Consider the following 7,969-nt stretch of genomic DNA (forward strand, 5'->3'; position numbering starts at 1 on the left):
TTTTCTGGTCACTGATTTAATTTCTTTGCTGGTAATTGGTCTGTTCAAATTTTCTAGTTCTTCCTGTTTCAATTTTGGTAGCTTATATGTTTCTAGGAATTTACCCCTTTCTTCTAGGTTGTCCAGTTTGTTGGAATATAGTTTTTCATAATATTCTCTTAAAATTGTTTCTATTTCTGTGGTGTTTAGATCCACGCTCTTAATTCTTGTTTCTTTCAGGAATATCCTTTTCCATAGGAAACCTATCAGAGAAAAGTAACCTAGACAACAAGTGATGTCACTTACATCATATGCTTTTCATCTAGAAGGGTGGGGAGGAAAGGGAAGTGGTGGTGTACAAGGATGGACCCATTAGGGAGCTGCTGCTGTGTTACATTGGAGAGACTGCCCAAGAATTGGGCAACATACCTGCTTCCCTCCATCACTGTATCCCAGGTAGTCTGATGTGGATCTATGGTTCCTACCTCTAACTACAAGTCAAAATATTGAGGATCTCTTTCCTAATCTCATCCCATAATTACTAAAGCAGAATTTCCCGGGGTACAGAGGAGGATCTGGAGTCTTTAATAAAACAATAACAACAACAACAACCACAAAAAGAAAGCAAACATTTGATGATTAAAGAGATTTGGAAGCAGTGACTTTAATGGATGCCCAAACAGATGAGCACCATTGGGTAGTCATGTTACTTCCCTGGGACTTGATTTTATTACCTGTAAGATAAAAGGGTTATATTATCAGGCATACAATTTTAAGTCACCTTTTCTATTACTATTTGAATGAAACATGAGACACATTTTAACATCTTCCTATGTTGACTAAAATCTCATAGAATATTAGAGTTGGAAAAAAAAAACTTAGTATCTAGTCCAATTCCTTGATTGCTAAGATGAAGAAACTAAAGCAAAGATTATTGAAATATTCTGTTTTCTCTTTTAAAATATTTTATAATTTTTTATGGAAAAACCTATCAGGTAAATGGAAATTATCCTTCAAAAATATTTTTTTATTATTGTGATTTTTAACTGGTAGTTTTTCTACTTTGGATGGGCATTTTCTTCCCAAAAACATACCCTTCATTATGCTGGATTGAAGACATTTGTAAACATTTCAGAAATATTTGATTAGAAACACTTGTATTAATAGAAGCTTTGCTGAGCAGAATTTTTGGTGGGAAACTCTTATGTTATTTCAAGTGAGGAATCTGATCTCAGAAAGGAATAAGAACAAGGCAGATAAAGTGCTTGAGTTTTTGTGCATGTGTGTGTGCGTGCATGTGTGCTTGTGTGTGTGTGTGCGCACACAACCCTTGCACGAGTTCTCTATGTTGCCTTATCACCAAAGCCAAATATAAAGATGTAAATTATGTTTGCATAATTCACTTATTGAAAATTAACCTTAACTTTCATTTGTTTTTACATAGACAATGAAGATGATTAGTTATATCATGCATGATTTACCTCTACAGAGAGAAGGTAACCAGACTCCACGTCATCTTGAGAAAATATGTGGACCTAAGAAAGAGAATATGCTTCCCTGCAGAGATTTTTAAAATTATTTTTAGGCACATTTGCTGACAAACAGATACTTGATATTAGAATCTCCTCCAGTGATTGGAAGTTACTGAATTAAATAGGTGTGGAGACACATCATGTGGCATGTCTATACATTGAGAATATTTTTATTTTCCTCCTTTCCTATAGCAGTCTCCAGGAAAGCTAAAAGTTTTATGAAGTCTAAAATCAAATATGTCCACAGTTCAGCCTAGCTTCTCCTAGGATATCTCTACATAATAAAATCTAAAAGCCTGCATGAATTCCTGCACTTAGCCACACGTAACCCCAAATAGCTTCTCATACCCTGATAGCCACTCTGCCCATTTAAACCGTTTATTGACTCTGATTAATTTTTGTTTGAAAAAAAGGGTACTCGTCTGAAATTTGCCTTTACATGTGAAGTTAGTTTAATTATTTTAGGTAGACTCAGATTTTTATTATAGTGTTATTTTGCTTCAAATTCTGCATGTTTCTTCTTAAGTAGCAAGTATCTTTATTAGAATGTACAACTATGACTTATTGTTTGATAGAGCCCAGAATATGCTCTCTCAAAAAATGGGCTTCAAAAAGTAAAAAATTAAAACAAAACAAACAAAAAACAAAGTTGGAGGAGGCAGCTTTCAGGCAAGTGTCTAGTCAACATTTTTTACTGTAGGAATTTTTCTTATCATAGAAAATAATTTTCATTCCAGTGGGGAAAAGTCAAAAAAATCTTACACATATTGCAACGATCTTTGAGTCCAACATGTGTGATTGGCAAATTCTGGAAAAGAAGTTCTGGTTATATGAAGCTATGATGAAATCTAGAAATAAAGTCTAGAATGGCAAGGATTATAAAAGTCATGCGAAACAATCCTGAAACTCAGAGGTCTGTATGACAGCCAAGGTTATAAGGATGGTCACCACAGTAGTCTCCAACACCAGTGTCTTGCCTCCCTGTATGCCTGCGTGCATCTATGACTTGATGGTTTGCAAAGCACACTTACATACCTTGACTTGTTGACTTCTTCCAACAAACTTCAAGGCAGCCTTTGTGATTTCTAATTACAGATGGAAAAATTAAATAACCAAGATAATAAATATTTCTCAAGATAATACTGAGAAATAAATAGGTGGTTCTACAGACTCCTCATTCCGACCCTTTTCCAAAAAAAGAGGAAGAGGAAGCAAAGAGTGAAGTTCTTTTTCACATACATTTTATGCATGGCAAGTTGTTTATTTTGATTTAGTTGAGAGTTTCTCTTAATTTTGCCTTTCAGTCTTCTTAACCAAAGTTCTTCATTTTTATATGGTTTCAAAAGATTATTAAAGTCATGAAGAAGGCTCACTTTGCCAAAATATGTTTCTTTCTTTGAGTGCCTATGCTCTGAAATTGTGTAAATTTTGTATGTGGGCCAAAATCTTGAAGGTAAACTGATAAGTAGCCAAAGCAATCCTCATCTGTAGTACCAAGTGAATCCTGATCTCCTCACCCTTCAAAAGAATCACAGAAAATTTTCATACTATATGGCTTAAATGTACTCCAGAATAAATGAGAACATTTCCCTTGGAACTTGCAGTTATTTCCAATTTATAATCTTACTCCAAAATAAATTGTATCTGCCAATTTCCTTTTGAGGCTTTATTCTCTAATTAAATTATGTACTTTATGTAATTTTATAAAAATCATTAAACAAATTCAATGTAGCTGTTTGGGATCTGCAGAGTTTTCTTTCTAAATAACGTCATTCAGCCTCAAAATAATGCTAAATTGTTTAACCTCAATTATATATTTTAAACTTTGCACAAAATTTTGTGTTTCAATTAACCCAGTTAACAGATTCTCTAAATTAATGATCTCTAGAGTGAAATAGTTAATGCACAATGAATGCCAGAGAATCATTTACATTATTTTTTAAAAGAAGTTAAATGTTGGAGTAAAAGGGAGCAATAGTTGCTATATGCTAAAATTTGGGAGGTAAATTATGGGGAATAAATGTTCTTCCTGGGAGATCCCAGGCAAGGAGAGAGGAGCTAAGACTAAGCGTGTCACCTTGTTAAAAAAAAGAAGCAAGTGGGGGCATAGCCCAGGGAGCCAAAGCTGGCTTAGTTCAGCAAAAGCAACCACTAGGTTTTCCCAGGAAAATTGAGGGCTTGGGGAAAACCTAACATCAGACTCCAGGGTGCCTCATGCTTAAGATTCAGGTAAGGGGTCATCTTCAAGGAGATTCTTCATAAGACAGCTAAGACCCTGAAACTGAGGCCAGGGCCCGGGTAGGAATGAAATGATCAGGGAAGGAAATTGTCAAAAGCAAGATACTAGATCAAGAAGCCTTGTTCTGGGGACCAGCGTGTAAGGAGGTTAAGAGATGCAGCTCAAGGTGGGCTGGGACATTCCCACTGGGACTAGGAACAGAGGGAGAGGTCTTCAGCCGCACACCAAATCTTTACTGAAGTTGGGAGCTGAGGAGACTTGGACAGCGAGTGAAGGAGGCACCAATTGCTAGCAGGCAGCTAGCACTGTAACCACCACAAAGCTGAAATACATGGAGAGTCAGTACTGCTTGGGCTCTCATCTAGAATATTTTGAGGAACTAGAATTGATAGGTGGCCGTCAGAAGACCTTGCTGTGAGGAATTCAAAAAGACAGGTAAAGAGGATGACATGTGGACAGATATCCTTTGCTCTCCCCCTTTGTTTTATGTTTTCTTGTGACTGTATCAGCAGAATCTAAAAACCTTATCCAGAGAGCTCATAAAATAAGCCACCCACACCTTCATGTAATAGACCATGAGAGCAAAATGAGGTATCCCAGAAATGGAAAGTGATGTTCTTCTGCAATACTAATATAAAACAGGCACATAATCAAAGAGTCAGCCCATTTTTAGAACTTAGAAAATCACAGAAAATTGTCTGCATGACGTGGGTGAGCATAGGGAATCTCCAAGTTGCATCTGAGAATAGGATTTTGTCTCAAAGAAATGCAGTGTGTTTATAACTAAAGGCAAAACGTAAGCAGCTACTCTGAGCTCTGTCTGAATGGAAAGGAGATGAGCTGCATGGAGCCCAAGAAAAGATAGCCTGAGAGCAGAATATTTGTATTGTTTCACTGCCATCCAGTGGAATAGGCCAAGGTCTGAAAAGATGAAGTTCCTGATCAGGGCCTATTCTCGTCTATCCTAGGAGAGGTGATTCCCCCAGATGGATCTGTACCACACACAGAACCCTCAAGGTCCCCCAATTCCAGCAGCTCACTCTTCCCGCTTGCACTCAAGCAGCCTTCTGAATCTCAAATTAACTACCTAGGTGCTTACAGAAGCAAAAGAGCATCTAGAACAGCGTCCTTTTGACATGTGTCAGAAAATTCTCTAATAGCAGAGAAAAGAAATAGGTATCCCAAGGTCTGGGATGGTATCTACAATTCTTGAATTTTGGAGGATTGTAACATGAACATTTTTCAGCTCTTAAGGGTATTTTCTGCTTTATTCACTGATTGTGCCAAGCACTTAGAAAGATGTAGGCTCAATAAACATTTGTTGAATAAATTAAGGCAAATCTTAAATACTTTCATTGTTTGCTACAAGAAAAACAAAAGGTTTTCCTTTCTGCTTCTCAACTAAATCACAGCTGCTAATGTACTTCTTTTATAGAATTGAGGCAATCTGATTTTACATGTAAAGTAAGTTCTCTTCTTGTCATAGTGTCATCACATTTTGAGACCATGACTCCATTTAAAAATGTGCATACAAATCAAAATAGATTTTCTCATTGTTGGGCAAACCTTATAAGCATAATAAGGTAAGAGATGCTTGCTGGTGAAAAGTTTAAGTATCGTTTAGGTGAAAAGTCAAATGACTCGTGTCATAGAAAATATTGTGAGGATGTCTTTTTTTATTGTCTTAAGGGGAAAATAGTTGAAGGGCTTTTTTTTTTTTTGAAAAGGCAGATTGCCACATACAGCCTCTCATTTGAATGAGTGTGGACTCTTGGAAGCTTGACTACCCTGCCTTCTCCTACAAGTGGACCTGGAGAGCTTGTCGGGAGGTTCAGAGTGCACCTACTCCTGTACCCTTAACCGAAGACAGGTCCACCGAGCACACAGCTTCAGGAAGGACCCATGGGGAGAGGTGAGGGAAGAAAGGGACACGGGTGAGCCCGCCGGATCAGCAGAATTAACCCTGGTGATCAATGTGATGACGGATATCACAGCCAGATTGCCCTCACATCCTGAAGGGCTTTTTCGAAGGAAAAAAAATTACATTATATGGGCTAAATTTTATCACACATAATTGAATTAAGTTTGCAAAATTTCATTGTCAAGAAAGTCAACTCGTGACAAATCTCACACTTTAAATCTGCTATGTCCTGTCACACCCAGTGAAAGCTTTCACAATTTCACTTCTGCAAATAATTCACCCTTCAAGTGTTTTTGCTGAATAAGCCAATGTTGGGAATTACTGTTTGTCATTAGGCAAAACCACAATTCATCGTTTTAACCTGTGTTTTAGCCAATGTTATAATGTTTTTAATTTTCCACTAAAAAGAGAAATTAAATTTAAAATTTTAATTTTCCACTAAATTGAAAATTTGATGAGCATTTTTCTCTGCCTAAATCAGCATATAGCTATGTCAGATAGCAAGTTTTCAAACTCATTTCCTATTTCTTTACAAATTTATCTATAATGATAAGCATCTAAATAATTATTTCTGCAAATTTACAACAAAAGCTTCCATTTTTATTTATTTATTTATTTTTGCCAGTCCATTAATATACAAGGAAAATCAAGAGGCAAACTCTTTGAGAGGAGATGTTATTGACGGGCTGCTACAGGGCTGCTGATTCATGCAAAATACAAAAGGGTGACTTTTCCCACCAACGTCAGCATCATAGATTTTCCCTGAGTGTCTCCATCAATGTCTGTCTTTCCGCTCATTAGAAGGAATTCTCCAGGCACCTAGGTGGCTCAGTCAGTTTAGGTGACCCTCTCTTAATTCCTCTCTTGATTTTGGCTCAGATCATGATCTCAGTGGTCTTGAGATGGAGCCCCCTCACTCCCCACCTCTCACCGTGGGTCTCTCTGTGCAGCCCAGAATCTGCTTGTCCCTCTCTCTCCCCCTCTGTCTCTTCAGGGTGTGCATGCATGAGCATGTGTGCTCTCTTTCTCTCTCTCTCAAATAAATAAATAAAATCTTTTTTAAAAAATTAAAAAAGAGTACTTCTCACATTTTTAAAAATGATTTTTACTGGGTATTTTACTATAAAGCATTCTTTTAAAATTAGTGGGGAAAAGTCAATAACTGATCAAATTGCACACACATACACACAATAGTGTCTATGCTTTCCAATTTAAGATAAAGAGCAAGGTTAGCATTCAACTAGTACATACTCTCTCAACTAATACATTCACCTAGTACATTCTAAGATATTCTTCTGAAGTGTTAGAGCTATTGAGTGCCGCTCAGTATGGGTAACTTCTTTATCTCTTTTTAATTTCCCAAAAGATTTGACCATAACCCTAGCATGGAGTTTTCCATGGTTTTTGTTTATTTGTTTACTTGTTTGTTTTTCTTTAAACTGACCATCAAGTAATTTTGTCTTTTTTTTTTAAAGATTTTATTTATTTATTTGACAGAGAGAGATCACAAGTAGGCAGAGAGGCAGGCGGAGAGAGAGGAGGAAGCAGGCTCCCTGCTGAGCAGAGAGCCCGATGTGGGCTCGATCCCAAGACTCTGGGATCATGACCTGAGCCGAAAGCAGAGGCTTTAACCCACTGAGCCACCCAGGTGCCCCTAATTTTGTCTTTTTAATTGTGCTTTTCATACCAGCCGATATTTTTGTTTCCTTTGTTGGAAATTTTCTGGTTATTTAAATAGTTCATTTTTAATGTCACCCAAAAGAGCAATGATGGTTTACACAATTACCCTCAGGGTTTTATCCATTAGAAGATCTAAAGGATTAGACATCTGGCAGTGTTACAATTATTATAGCTTATATTTAAATGTATCCTACTATTTTTATATGGCAGCTACCTATTACCATCCTTTTTACCATCATTTTCACTGGTAAGGCTGACTGCTGACTCTGGTTGTACTAAAAATTTTCAACTATCTTTCCTATTTTACCCAATACCCAGCTTGTGATCCAAACTCCCTGTATTAAATCATTTAATATATTTCCTTTGGAAATCTAATTTTATTTAAAATTATTATACTTTAAATGTATCAGTGGAAAAAAATGGTAAATCACACACACACAAGTACAGACTTAGGGGATACTTACTTGCTATTGGCAGAAAGTAGAACTAGAAGAAATCAAGCACTTGTAAACAAAATATGTAATGAGAATAATTGTTAGAAATCCTTAAGCTCTATTTTGGAATCAATGACTTGCCTGGCTAGGGTGGAGGTGTGGTGGTATAACCTAAATCTTAAAA

Source organism: Neovison vison, chromosome 1 (genome assembly GCF_020171115.1).
Source record: "Neovison vison isolate M4711 chromosome 1, ASM_NN_V1, whole genome shotgun sequence".
In the NCBI taxonomy this organism is placed as follows: Eukaryota; Metazoa; Chordata; class Mammalia; order Carnivora; family Mustelidae; genus Neogale; species Neogale vison.